The sequence below is a fragment of the Suricata suricatta genome, chromosome 9 (genome assembly GCF_006229205.1).
Source record: "Suricata suricatta isolate VVHF042 chromosome 9, meerkat_22Aug2017_6uvM2_HiC, whole genome shotgun sequence".
NCBI lineage: Eukaryota > Metazoa > Chordata > Mammalia > Carnivora > Herpestidae > Suricata > Suricata suricatta.
The window spans coordinates 14,494,867-14,510,259 of NC_043708.1; the positions used below are offsets into that span (position 1 = coordinate 14,494,867).

Genomic DNA, 15,393 nt, shown 5'->3' on the forward strand with positions numbered 1-15,393 from the left:
TACTGAAACACCGTACTCATTAAATGCTCACTCCTAATTCTCCTCTCCCCCAGCCCAGCTCCCTGGCAACTTCTATTTTACTTTCTGTCGTTGCCAATGTGACTACTCTGGATCCCTCATATAAGTGGAGTCATATACAGTACTGGTCCTTATGTGACTGGTTTATTTCATTAGCATAGTGTTTTGTCAGAATTTCCTTCCTTTAAAAATTTTTTTTAAAATGTTTTTTTGTTTTTGAGAGAGAGTCAGGGGAGGGGCAGAGAGAGAGGGTGACACAGAATTCAAAGCAACCTCCGTCCAGGCTCTGCAGTGTCAGCACAAAGCCCAATGCAGGGCTTGAACTCAAACTGAAATCATGACCTGACCCAAAGTTGGATGCTCAACCTACCAAGCCACCCAGGGCCCTGGAATTTCCTTCCTTTTTAAGGCTGAATGACAGTCCACTGTGTGGATATCTACTACATTTTGTTTACCTATGCATCTGTTAGTGAACACTTGGGTTGCTTTGCCTTTTAGCTATCGTGAATGATGTAGCTATGAGTACAGGTGTACAAATACCTGTTTGAGTCCCTGTTTTCTATTCCTTTGAGTACGTACCTAGAAGTAGAATTGCTGGGTCACATGGTAATTCTACGTTTAATAGTTTGAGGACTTGACGGACTGTTTTCCACAATGCTGAGCAATTTTACATTCCCAATAGCAATGCATGTGAGTTCCAATTTCTCTACATCTTCACCAGCACTTGTTATTTTCTGTTTTCTTCATTTTTCATAGGCCACAGAGATAGCTTTTGATAAATTGCTAGCTCATTACTCTCATGACCTGGCTGCCTCAACAGCTGCCATTCTGTTCCACTGGAGGCAAAATGGAGAGGCTGTGCCTTGTGCCTCATCTTCCTCTTGCACTTGTCCCCCCGCCCTCCACCCTCACCACCATCTGTGTTTCTGTGCTTGTCCCTATCCTGCTTCCTCAGCTCCAGCCCTGTAGCAGAGCTGCTGAGAGGGAGGGTGGCTCGATGCCAGGTCAACTGGGGCTTCTGCAGACTGGTGATGTCCGGGTTCCACCTGGCCTTGCTGCTGCTCTGACACCCTTTTATCCACCTTGTGTGTTTCTTTCTGAGCTTCCCATCGTGGCTGCTCCTTCATACCTCTCCCCATACCACTTAAAAAAAAAGTTTATTTATCTAGAGAGAGACGGCATGGGCAGGGTAGGGGCAGAGAGAGAAAGAGAGAGAGAGAGAGAGAGAGAGAGAGAGAGAGAGAGAGAGAGAGAGAGAGAGAGAGAGAGGGAATCCTAAGCAGGTTCAACGTTGTCAGCACAGAGCCCAATGCAGGACTCAAACTCACCAACAGTGAGATCATGACCTGAGCCGAAAACAGGAGTCGGATACTTGACCGACTGAGCCACCAGGCGCCCCTCCCCAGATCACTTTAATAAGCAACTATCAAATAATGTCTTTTGTGTTCTCAGTACTGTGGGGTGTGTGGCAATAAATGGGAGATACCCCTTCTCCAAGAAGAAACAGACCTATATAAAGACCAGTGTCCACATGAGACCAGGGCCTCTAAGCTGCACTGCCTCAGTGTACAAGGTCTGATCTACCACTTATGAGCCATGTGACCTTGAGCTTTTTCCTTGAAAAATTACTTTTGTTTTTTAACTTTAAATTTTTAAATTGTTTTTAATTTTAATTCTAGTGTAGTTAACATACGGTATAATATTAGCTTCAGGTGTACAATATAATAATTCAGCACTTCCATACAGCACCTAGTGCTCCTCATGACTAATCCCCATCACCTAGTTCACCCATCCCCCACCCACCTCCCCTCTGGTGACCGTTCATTTGTTCTCTATAGTTAAGACTCTGATTCTTGGTTTGTCTCCATTTTTTTCCTTTGCTCATTTGTTTTGTTTCTTAAATTCCCCATATGAATGAACTCACATGGTATTTGTCTTTCTCTGATGGACTTATTTCACTTAGCATAACACCCATGTTGAAAGTCAAGATTTCATTCTTTTTTCCTGCCTGAATCATATCCCATTACATATATATTTATCAATGGACACTTCGGCTGCTTCCATAACTTGGCTATTGTAAATAATGCTGTAATAAACATAAGTGTGAATGTATTCCCTTGATTTAGTGGTTTTGCATTGTTTGGATAAATGCTCAGTAGTGTGATTACTTGATCATAGGGTAGTTCTATTTTGAAATTTTGAGGAACCTCTATACTGCTTTCTACCATGGCTGTACCAGTTTGCATTCCTACCAACAGTGCATGAATGTTCATATTTCTCTACATCCTCACCAACACTGTTGTTTCTTCTGTTTTTGATTTAAGCCATTCTGACAGATGTGAAGTGATGTCTCCTTGTAGTTTTGATTTGCATTTCCCTGTCGGTACATGATGAGGAGCATCTTTTCATGTGTCTGTTGGCCATCTGGATGTCTTCTTTGGAGAAAGGTCTGCTAACATGTTCTGCCCACTTTTATATTGGATTATTTGTTTCTGGGTGTTGAGTTTTAGAAGTTCTTTATATATTTTGGACACTAACCCTTTATCAGATATGTCATTTGCAAATATCTTTTCCCATTCAGTAGGTTGCCTTTTAGTTTTGTTGATGGTTTCCTTCACTCTGCAGAAGCTTTTATTTTGATCTAGTCCCAATAGTTTAATTTTGCTTTTATTTCCCTTGCCTCAAGAGACATATCTAGAAAAATGTTGCTATGGCTGGTGTCAGAGATATTACTGCCTGTACCATCTTCCAGAACTTTTGTGGTTTCAAGTCTTACATTTAGGTCTTTAGTCCACTTTGAATTTATTTCTGTGTATGGTGTAAGAAAGTGGTCCCATTTTATTCTTTTGTGTTTTGCTCTTCAGTTTTCCCACCACTGTTTGTTGAAGAGACTTTTCCCATTGGATATTCTTGCCTCCTTTGTCGAAGATTAATTGACCATGTATCTATGGGTTTATTTCTGTGTATGTTTATTCTGTTCCATTGACCTATGTCTATTTTATGCCCATTTTCTTTATTTGAAAAGTGAGGTAAAAACAGTAGCTACCTCTTTTGCTGCTTAGTTGATGTATGAGAACCTGCCTGATCGTCAGCACTCAGTAAATGCTGTCCACTGTTACAGTAAGCATGCCATTAGCTATGGGAGCCCAGTGGAGGGCATTGTGAATTCTAGCTTGTATATTTGACATCACACACATCTTCAGTGGTGCACCTGTCCTATGTTGCATAATGATGGGATGTTCTTTTTAAGTAAAGCCTAAGGGCCTTGAATATAGAGCTTCTTTGCCTTTCCTTTCCTGTACCTTTGCCCTACCTGCTCAGTGCTAAGCACTTTGGTGTGTAAATACTTCAGTAAATACTTGTTGGTTGTGAATTGATTGGAGCTGAGGGGGAAATGAGCCTAATTCCTTTCCACGCACCCAGAGTGTGCAGGCTGGACAGCACCCCTGGCAAACCTGAATGAAGGAGAGATACTTGCTGACGCTGCCCTTAGTCCTACCTTTCTTGGGAATGGGGCATGGAGGTGTGTGGGCTGCAGAGTGTAGGGAGCAGCAGCCACAGAGGGCATCTGATGGGCAGGAGGGCTTGGCTCTGAGACAGAGCTCATCGTCAATCATTGTCCTACAAGGAAAAGCTGCCTTGGCCATGACTCAGAGAGGAAAGAATATAGAAGGTCTGAGTGTGCCCCTGCCATTCTGAACGAGGGGGGAGGTTGTGCTCTACATCCTTGGCTGCACTGGCTGCACTTAGTGGGCTGCAACTGTTTACGCAGATGTGTCCATGATGTGCCATGACGTATATAGATTCCAGTAAAAGGAAAGTCAAAGAATGAAAAGGGTTTTATTTATTTGTTTATTTTTTAGATTTTTAAAGTTTATTTATTTTGAGAGAGTGTGAGTAAGGGAGGGGCTGAGAGCCAGGAGAGAGAATCTCACACAGGTTCTGAGAAGTCAGCGCAGAGCCTGTTGCAGGGCTCAAACTCACCAACCACAGATCATGACCTGAACAAAAATCAGGAGTCAGACACTTAAGCATCTGAGCCACCGTGGTGTTCCCAATTTTGAGATTTCGAAAAAGGTTTTAGCTACATGCCGATTTCCTCTCAGCTTGTGTATGCTCTCACTAGATCTGGAAGACGAGGACCAGTTCATACTTCTATGAAGCACCAGAATGCTCCTACACTTTCTTCTCAAATGGTACCTGGCCCCCCAATATCGAAAGGGCCCCTTGAAAGATGGGTTTTGCTGAGCTCGCATACCATCTTCTCATATTCAGACCCTGCGTGTTTGTCTCTGTGACTCCTGGTAGATGGAGCAATGTTTTAAGGGGCTCATCATTATTATTGATTATTAAATTAATTAATGTTAAATTATTATTATTAATATTTGGCTGTCTCCCACCCCTACCCTCTGGTTCTCTCTTCCTGCTGATTGGGCACAAACAGTATGCGTTGGGCATCTCCTATCCATGCACAGGACTTTCCCTTCTAATGTAACAAGTTTTACAGTTCAGACGATTAGCAACAGGGATATATATAGCATGCAGTTAAAAAAAGGAATTTATATATGATTTTAAGGATAGAGTACAGAGAGCTGCTGTGTGATTTTCTTAAAAGTTGAATTTTACCAAGTACTCGAACAGAATTGTCACCAAAGCTAACAAGAAGGCAAATATCAACATTTAAAATAAAATGCAGGCATATAAATGCCATATGGTGTTCCTGCAGCGTTATTACCGCCTTCCTTGGCTTGCATCCTTTTTCTGACATGGCTGTTTGCTTCTTGCCTCTGCTGCTTCTTAAAAAAAAAGTCGTAATTGCCCTTAGCCCTTTGATTCTGTATTTCCATGAGGTATGTTTCTCTTCCACCTGTCTTTGGAGGCTTGTCAACCTTTTCTCCAGGGAGGAAGAGGAAGAGGACCTGTACAGATGGCCCTATAAACATGTGACACCTGCTTCTGGGAGCCTCTGTCCCGGGAGTTTGAGGGTTGATGAGATTGCCCTCTGCCTGAAAAATGGGCACATTGCTCCCCATTTCTTTTCTACTTTTTAAAAACGATCACATGCCTTTAGGTTTAATAATATTTCTAGACATGTATGGACTCCAAATTTTTATTATTAGGGAAACAACAAACAAGAGAAGTCACTAACCATAACCTTGTGAAAAATTCATAACAAAATAAAAAAAAATTTTTTTACAATTAACATTCTTTCTTGGAGTGAGATCCTTGATGGTTGTGTTTGGGGGACGTAGTTCTGCATCCACAGGATAAATCCAAAGGGCCTGTGTCTGCACTGAATGTGCCATGGTCTCGTCTTCTAAGCTTTGCATGGGATATTTATGGTGCTTTGGACAGGTCCTGTCATCCACCAGCTCTGAGGCTTAATGTCAGTTCTCTAGAGAGGTTTCTGACTCCAAAATGAGGTCAGCACCTGTACCCCCATAGCACCTTGTACACCCCCAGAATAGCATTCATCTCTCTGAACTGGAGTTACATGCTTGATGCCTGACGTCCCCATCAGCCTGAGGGCTCTGGGAGGCCCAGTCTCTAGCCCAAGGACTGGACCCCAGAGAGCACTTAGTCCATGCCTGATGAACGGATGAATGAATGAGCATTAGCATACATTTTGATAGGGATTATGACCTTGAAACCAAAAATAGTGTTATATACAAATAAATGTCAATGGAAAAAAAAAAGCCTGAGTCTTAACCTTTGAAGTGCAGTTATTTTGGTGAAAGGGTGGTCCAGTTGGGGAGCTATCTTCTGATCATGCTTACTGCACGCTGCATGTCACAGGGGCTATTTATGTGCCAGGGGCTTTTATCCCATTAGGCAATATGTGTAAATATAATTCGCCAGACATTCCAAGGCAGCCTTGAATACAATATACAGTTTACTTTTATCCAGTCGTACTCACCTCTGTAATAGCCAACACCATCCTGTATAGCAAGTATTCATTAATGCCCACTTACCACATTGAAATAAATCTCCTAGATTATGCAATTCATCTACACATATAATTTTGAAAGTTTCAATAGTGTTTTCTAGCTACAATATAAAGGAGAGAGAAAAGGTAGATCATCTACAATAGGATAATATGCTTTGGTAATAGGCATTTGGTCATGAAACCCTAGGGGACCCAGGGATGCAGCGAGACCCTCACATCTGTGTTTGGAGAACAGTGGTTCCAAACGTGGGTCAGTTCAGGTGTGGCATATTGGTGACTAAGATGCTACAAGGGATGTCCCCCCCATGGATGTGCTTCTCCAAAATGGAAAGCAGATCTTGGCAGGGTTCCACCTGGTCAAGTTTCAGCCTTCTTCCAATTTACATTAATTGGAGTCATATCCTTGTAAAATTTAGCCTACATTGAAACTTTGCCAAAAAATTGTGCGAGTGTATATGTGTGTGTGTGTGCGCGCGCGCGCCTGTGTGTGTTTACATGTAAAAGGGAGTTAACTTCTCAGCTCAGGTAATTATAGACATGAATTTTTCTCCATGGGATAGTCAAAACTCACAGTAAATTTGGGATTATTGTCTCCTTGGTGACACTAACTCTTGTACAGGGTGTCTGAACCTTCTTGCCCCCTCCCACAGCATGCCTATGATCATTGCGATGACCACCAACACCCTTCCAGATTTACCAGTCTCCTCCTAGGGCATTACAAGCTAAATGAGGTTGTTAAAAAAAATAAACTTCCAGGGAGCTCTTGTGTAGCTTTGGGGCACACACATGTAATTTCTATTCTTGTGTAAATGGCTGTGTTCAAAAGCCAAGACTCTCTCCTTCATGCAGTTCCCGTGCTCTGAATATTCCATGTTATTCCACAAACGTGTCCTGTGTGCCTGTGTGTATGTCCATCGCCTGGGCCTCTCTCTGGTGGATCCGCTTACATTTTGTGTTATAAAATCCTGACAGTTTATCTGTTGCTGGATGAACCTTTTTTTAATGTCCTTTGTAGGTTAGTCTACCTTAAATGATTACTCCCCTATTTTCTCTAGGTGCTAAAAATAGGAGCAAGTGTAGAGAAACACATTGCACGTTTGATACAAAGATGGGGGAGACACCCATGTGAGTAGACAGCAGTGCAGGACGAGTGGGTCCATCGACGGGAATGTGCAAGGAACAGAGGCAGCCAGAGGGAGGACAGGTAACTCTAGCCAGAAGGCAGAGGGCTTCCGGCAGGAGGCAATGGTGGGTTTGTGTTTTGAGAAGCCAACAGGAGTTTGACGAAAAGAAGAGCGAGAATATCCCAGCAGACAGGACCGCCTTTAAAAAGCACAGACGCAAAAAGGCACATGGGTGGCTCAGTCAGTTGAGCATCCGACTTGGGCTCAGGTCATGATCTCATGGTTCATGAGTTGGAGCCTTTCATTGGGGTCCCTGCCGTCAGCATGGAGCCTGCTTTGAATCTTCTGTTCCCCCATCCTTCCCAGTCTCTCTCTGCCCCTCCCCTGCTCACCCTTTCTCTCAAAAATAAATAAAACATTTAATAAAGACACAGACACATGCAGTGGAATTCTGCCTCTTTAGAGATTAAACTGTAAAAATAACTGCAATTATAGGCAAGAAGAGAGGGACGGGAGATGCTTGCCAACAGTGGGGCTCCCTGGCACTTGTGCTCAGAAAGGGGGTTGCCATGTTCTGTGGGAAGAGGAGGGGGCAGGGCAGGAGCAGGATGCAATTATTGCCTTGGAGCAGGGCCACGTCCTCACGGCTACCACGGCCACTGCAGGCGCGCGAGCCTGGGATTCTGAAGGCTTAGAAAGGCCCATCTCTTTACTGTGGGGAATATCGACTCCTCCTTCCCTCTTCCAGTTTTCCCTCAAGGGCATGGCCATCATCTCTTTCCCAAAAGAAAGGAAGAGGAACTGCCTTGTTCAGGATATTTGTGCTATTTCTCCAGGGAGGCACGCAGCATTCAGGAGCAGTTCCTCGCCTCTCTCCCTTTTCTCCTCCTTACCCCTCTCTCTCCCAGTCCCCCCTCTCCTTTTCCTTCATTACAAAGACGTAGTCGGCCACTGTAGAGACTTTGGAAAATAGTACAAAGAAGAAAGTAAAATGTGAAAACCCACTGTCCGAAGAGATCTTCCGTTAACGCGTCGATCATTGTGCTTCTGAATCTTTCTCTTTGCATCTTTTGCCCACATGCCGGCCACTCCACTGGCATGTGGCTCCCCTTCCCAAGGTCCTCTGCCCTCTGACACCGGCAGGGGCTCTCACTCATGTGTCCCTGTGTCTGCAGCCTGTGTCCCTCCCGTTAACGTCTCCTGGTCACCAGTCTCTACCCTAAGCAGAGACCTCTCCTGGCAGTGCTGCTGATCCCCTCCTGCAGGGACCAGACCTTCTGCCTCAGCTGGCTGGCCTGCGGCGGGGAGTCAGATACCGCCCTCTCTCTAACTCTCCATCCCAGGAATGGAGGCAGCCCTTCTCACACCGCAAAGCAGCTGTCATTTCTCACAAGACTTTCTGAAGATTTAGGAAAGTTGGAGACATTATTATACCGCATCGTGTTATAGTTCGGGCTGATCTTGGAGTTGAGTTGTATGCCTGTCATGGGGCCCACGTGGGGCTAAAGCCAGCTTACCCTGACCTCCTGGAGAGGCTGTTGCAGGCAGGCAGGTTAGTGGACTTGGAAGAAACCAACTTTGGATAATTTAAGGAGAAAAGAAAACAAAATTTTAAAGGATATCTGATAGCTATTGAGTCCCTGGGATGGACAGAGACCCAGACTTCGGAGGTCCCCAGCCAGGAGCAGTGACCCAAATCATGCCACAGTACTGGTTCTAGAAGAAGCCACTGCCATTTCTGACTGACACACTCAGCATCTGGCCCCGCTGACCCCAGTGATGCTGGGCCCTAGACGCTGCTGCTGCAGGCGCCCTTGTGACTGCCCCCAAAATAGGCTCTAATATCATCATTGTGGCCACTGGCCCCAGGATGGAACCCACATGGTCCCATAGCACACTGACTGTGTGTCCCCTGCTGTCTGCCACCTCCTTGCCCCCGTGGAGCTTCTGTCTAATGCTGTCTGGTTCCACCTCGACTGGGGGCAAGGTTCTTTCTACATGTGTCTGCCCTGAATGATGTCCATGTCCCTCAATCCCTGTTCAGGAGACTTTGGGGGAGCCAAGAGTCTTGTGAGGCAGGCTGGGCACAGGTGCTGAGGTAGTTGTGCCCACGCTGGAGGAAGGTTCTGCATCCAATCCCTTCCTTTCCACCTCTGGTCCTTCAGACTGTAGGTTCTGCTAATGCTCCTTAGGGGACCCTGGGAAGATGCTCTCCCTTCCGCCCTTCTTTCTTCTCCAGGCTGAGTGGACATTCTGCCCTCTGTGTTTTTGACCCCAGCCTTGTCTTATCTAGTCTGTGGGAGAGAAGAAAGTGGTTTGGGGGCACCTGGTTAAGTGTCTGACTCTTGATTTCAGCTCAGGTCATGATCTTACAGCTTGTGAGTTCAAGCCCCACATTGGGCTCTGCACCGACAGTTCGGAGCCTGCCTGGGATTCTCTCTCCTCCTCTCTCTTCCCCCCACGCCCCCAGCCCCTACCACTATCTGTTCCTACCCTACTTGCTCTCTCTCTCAAAATAAATAAACTTAAAAATTAAAAAAAAAAAGTGGTTCTGCAGGCATGTCTCTGGGAATCTTTGCTCCTCACTTAGGACTAGACTTTGGGATACCAGAGAGAGGAAAACACACAAAAAACATAGAAGAGATCCTTCAAGATCACTAGTGTCTGGATCAGAGGCTGACTTCTGTCTCCGTAGCTGGGGAAGCCTGGACTACATGCTTGTGTCTTTGCAGTGGGGAGACTGGGAAAGTGAGTCCGTGGCATTCTTTAGCTTCTGTACTGGGGGGAGCACTGTTCTGTTTTGCTCAGCAGTGAATTGAGCTCAGTAGGTGCACAATAAACATGTATTGAATGAAAGAGTAGAAAAGTTATTGAATTCAGCCTCATTCACAGCTTGGAAAATATTGTGCTCAAGAAATTTTGTCCAATCTGGATATTTCTATCAAGTTGTCTCAATGCAGGGTTTCCCAGTTTAGGATTTATTTCTTAAAAAAATTTTTTTAATGTTTATTTATTTTTGAGAGAGAGTGAGAAAGAGACAGAGCACAAGCAGGGGGTGGGCAGTGAGAGAGAGAGAGAGAGAAAGAGAGAGAGAGAGATACAGAATCTGTAGCAGGCACCAGGCTCTGAGCGGTCAACACAGAGCCCAATGCGGGGCTTGAACTCATGAACTGTGAGATCAGGACCTGAGTCAAAGTCAGACACTTAACCGACTGAGCTACCCAGGTGCCCCAGGATTGATTCCTTCCTTCCTTCCTTCCTTCCTTCCTTCCTTCCTTCCTTCCTTCCTTCCTTCCTTCCTTCCCTCCTTCCTTCCTTCCTTCCTTCCTTCCTTCTTCTCTCTTTCTCTCTCTCTCTCTCTATTTCTTGACTTTCTGTTTTCATTCTTTCTTAAGCTCCTCTGTTTCTAGTCTAACTAGAAAGTGCATGCATATTTCTTTCTGTCTTCTATTTTCTTTCTATCTCCCAAACAATTCCATGCAAACCTATCTGGGCAACCTTTTTGTGCCTCCAGGAAAATTCTAAGCCCTCAAACCATTGCTTCATTTCTGCTCTCTGTACTCCCAAGTCTTTTTCTTAAATGTTCTCATCCCTCTCATAGACATACTTACTTTTTTCTTGCTTCTCATTGCCTTTTTCTCTTCTCGTTCCCACATCTTTGCCCCATATAATGTCTTCGTGCCTATTTCATCTCTATAGTTTTATGAGGGTAAACATCCCTGTGTGCTTTCATTAAACAGTCTTTTTCGAGAGGGGCGCCTGGGTGACTCAATCGGTTGGGCAGTTGACTTTGGCTCAGGTCATGATCTCACAGCTCATGAGTTTGAGCCCCACATCAGGCTCTGTACTCACAGCTTGGAGCCTGGAGCCCGCTTCAGTTTCTGTGTCTCCCTCTCTCTCTGCCTCTCCCCTGCTCACACTCCTTCTCTCAAAAATAAATAAACTAAAAAAAAAAATTTTTTTTTAAAGTTTTTCTCTATAAAGAAGGAAAGAAAGGATGTAACTCTTGGGGAAAAGATAGCTTACCACATCCCCAATAACACCCAGGAATTTTCACAGGTATTGACTCAAGAACACCCATGTGCATTTTAAAGGTATTGACTAACTCTGGCTGATCGTGGGGCTTTCTTCAAATCTTCTAGTGGGCAAGATAAATATTAAGTCACAGAAAATGCATGCCTCTTTGTCACTTACCTTGATTCTTGGGCACATGGACAGGCACTCTGGGCAGCCCACCGGAAGTTCACAAATGTCTGATCTCTGGGTTACTCACACCTGCGAATGGTGGGAGAGGGCATATGAAGGCCCTCTTCTCTCCCACACTTCCTGAGCATGCTTGGATGCTGGTTCCAGGGAACAGCAGTCTGGCTCAGAGATAGCCAGGAAGGATGAGGAAGGGCTCTTTGATAATCCACCATGAGCCTTTTACTGTACTCAGTGTGTTATGTGGCTAATGGCTGTTGCCACCCAGCTCCATTCCCCAGCCTGTCTCATCCCTGTGCAAGGTTCTTGTTCCTCTAAGAGCCCCAACCAGGGCCTGGCTTTCCATAATGACTTCCCCAATTCCTTGTCTCCCTCTGAAACAGGCTGCTCAGTAGGCTGTCCATTGTAATCTCTTTTCTTTCTGCTTTCATTACCTGTGCTCCTCCTTGGCGGGGACCATAGTCTAAACAAGGGAAGTTGCCTTCCATTGAGGAGAACTTGCCCCTCTGGACACAGTCCGATTCCTTTCTCCCCTTCATTGTGTAATGGTTATTGAGCTATCACTAACATAAAAAACCACGGTACTGAAGGACTACAGGGAAGAGAATTGAGATGATGAATGAATGGGGGTCCTTGAAGGAGCCAAATAAATAGTGTCCCCCTCCTTCACACCCAAGGCATGAACTGATTGAGAAGTAAGACAAAGGAGATGATACACTAAAGCATAGTATTACTATATTTTCTCAACACTGGAGAATGTGGATTGAATCTGTAGAAAGATGGGGTTCTTAATAACAGTCTCAGAATTAGGAGATCACAAGGCCGCTTTTTGGGGGCCGTTTGTTCCCAAGAGGAAGAGGCAGAGCGCTCAATTCCTGAGTCGAAGTAAGGCTGGAGAGAGGCCATGTGTATTATAGCAGGGAGTGGGGGAGCTGCTAAAGAAATAAACATTGGGGTGGGATCTTGTTGCCCTGGCTATTCTGGACCTTGACCTTGAACCCTTGGTAGCCATAGGAGGAGAAGAGTGAGGCTGCTTCAGGTGTCTGTAGCATTGTTACTGCCATATTATCATATCCTTGTACGTTTAATGAGGGCATTTTGAGATGGAAGGCATTGTTCACTGTGCTGCTGAAATCTGAGTAAAATAACTTCAGAATTTGGATAGGTAAGTAGCTAGGCAGGTATTGATCAAGGTTGCCAGGAGTTATTCTGTAGAGGTGGCTTATCAGGAGGGGTGTTCATCCTCCTCTCCTTTCCATGGGCTTCCTTTCCAAACCTCAGCTGAAGAGAAGGACCGTCTTTCAGCCAAGGTTACATGTGGGCATTTCCTACATTGGTGTGATTGCCTGTGTGTTCCAATCTTGAGGATACAGTTTCTGAATGCTTATCTAACAGAGATCCAAAGGTTACCCATTACAGTTGACATGCTTCTGTATTCCACATTACCAGAGCTACAAGAATATTTCTATCTTCTCTCCCAGGTGATATTTTTAATCAGTGGGATGTCATTAGGTACTATACTTTGCCTTCAACCCCTGCGCCTGGGCAGGACACCATGGACAGCACCGCAAAGACCGCTCTCGGCCAAAGACTCACAGAGGTCCCCACCCCACCTTGCCCACTAGACTGTGTGCATGAGGAGGGAGCTTTTCTTTCTTTTTAAACTGCTGTGTCCCTTGCAACCACGGGAACAGACCGTGGCATATAAAATTATGTGTTGAATGAATTAACTGATTGTATTTTGAGTGCAAGCTCTTGTATTCCAATTGAGTATTATCTCCAAATGTTAAAAGCCACTGAATTTTAGAACAGAAAACTTTCAAAGATTTTAATTAAAGTGTCCCTGGAGTAGAACACCTGAGAATTTTTTATTATTTGTGGATTTTAATTTTTTTCCATCCCAGGTGCACCTCCACTGGCATTTCAGTGATAAAAACAATTTAATTATATATACCAAAAGGTTTTTAAACAACATTGCATGGTGATACCAGCAAAACACTGAACTGGCCAAAAATCCATTAGGTGCTGCACTGTGGCTCAGAGTCAGATGCTATATGAAACTTTGTGTGTGTGTGAATTCAGCTATTGAGTTGAATAGACACAAAATACATTTGCGTATTCAGCTTTTGAGTAGGACATTTTCCATTGGCTCCATGGAGATTTGGCTCCACGATTCTCACTAACGTGTGTTTATAGTCTCTACCATGGAGATTATAGGCAAATGGTGTTTACAAGCTCTCTTTGTAGTTTATAGAATTGCTGGCACTACATGGTTATTCATTATGATGTTGAAACTATTTGTTGGAACGGGACCTTCTAAAAAGAAATCTTTGTGAAGAACATAATAATATCAGAAAATAAAGTCAGTTCTTTTTGAAAGGCAGTTCCTATTATCTTTCCATTTTGAGAAATTACGCTCAGTTCAATTGTATTACCATGGTGATGTGTTTGCATTTCAACAAAGTCAAACCAGACCATAAAGTAGAGCTCTGCCAGTCTAGCTCCTGTCCTAGGATTTTTATTGCAGTATCCTTATTATTAAATAACATCTCCTATGTCCTGGCTAAACATCACAACAGAGAAGCAATTTCCTCAGCCAGACACAACAGTCTGGATTGCTAATCTCAGGATTCTAAGAAATCACATAAAACGGAAATGGAAACAGGCATTAGAGAGGTGGAAATCAAATAAAGGACCTGTCCACAAATGAATAGAAATATACTTGTTCTCTAAAATAAGATCGTGAGAGTAAGCCAACACAGGAAGGGCATTTTGCTTAATGAGAGTTAGACGTGTGGCCTAGTCGTCCCCTGAGGTCTGAAACAAGCAACCATTTCCAGGATTGTCAGCACCTACATTCCTGTCTCAAAGGAGAGCTCTGAGAGCTGGCTCTCCTGCTTTCTCTGTTGGTGAAGTTTGTTTTGCTCTTTGGAATAATCGCACACGTAATTCTGACAACTAAATGCGAAGTCTACCGGAGGTGGGTTTTGAGTTCTTCGAAAATTCCTGCAGTTCCTGCCAGTCGGAGGCAGGAAATAGTTTTGCATAATGCTATTTGCATAAGAAGGAAAGAACACGTCATTTATTCTAATCAACAAAGTGTGAAAACAGGATTTGGACAGATGTGCACACACCCGTCCTATCACTCCTGCCCAACTATTGTATTGAACCATCTCGTCCCAAATAACAACTTTGTTCACCCAAGAACACATTGGCTCAGTCAGAGCTGGGCTCTCACAAAGCGTTTTGCTAGCTGCTGCGCTTGCTGGTAAATAAGCAGTGTGATTTTGCTTAGCAACCCCTCCGTGGAAACACAGCTCACTTCTGTAAGCGGCGGGGAGTCAGGTGGCTGGGAAAGCAAGGTATGTGCCTCTCAGGGTCCCTTTGCAGCTGGTCTCTGACATCGTGAACATTATCTTCGATCCTTAGCAGTCTCACAAGGGTGAGGAAGAACTAGGGGGCAATTAATTGAAAGGCAAATAAAAAAGTGTTCAAGATTGTGAGCTGGGGCTTCTGAGAACTCAACCCGGAGTCAACACAGAAGAACCAAGAGAGAATGAAGACTTTTTTCCTCATTAAAAATGAGGTAATTCTAGGAGATAGCATATCCAGGAAGCCCACAGTGACTTCCTGAAGCTAAACAAAAATGATCTTAAGCCAGACATGAGGGAACATTCTGCAGTAGCTAAGGGCGACATTAAATCTGGGACTGTCCACACCTAAGAAAAGATTTGAAGTTGTACATCCAAGATAATCAGTAACAACCACTGAGCACTTAGCAGGCGGTGTGATCCACTTTTACACACTTATTTAATCTTCCAAACAATCCTATGAGGTGGATTCTTTTATGTCCATTTTATAAAGGAAGAAACTGATATGCAGAGAGGTTGAGAAACTTGCCTGAGGTCAGCCAGCTGTATAGCAGCGGGGATGGGAGATGTGCCAGGCAGTCTGCCCATAGACTCCAAGTTCCCAAACCCCATTTTACAAGTGGTAGGGTACAGTTGCAGGATGATGGGGATAATGGAGTCCAAAGATCACTAGATGGTGTGTAAGATAGTTTGTGGTTCCATCTTGGAAGCTATAGTGTTCAGTTGAGGC

The 15,393-nt window shown here is 44.3% G+C and overlaps 1 protein-coding gene across 2 annotated transcripts in view; it reads left to right on the forward strand.

The window, feature by feature from the left end:
• KCNK10 (potassium two pore domain channel subfamily K member 10) overlaps positions 1-15,393 on the forward strand; it is a 132,039-nt gene that overhangs the window by 102,135 nt on the left and 14,511 nt on the right. The window lies entirely within an intron of this gene.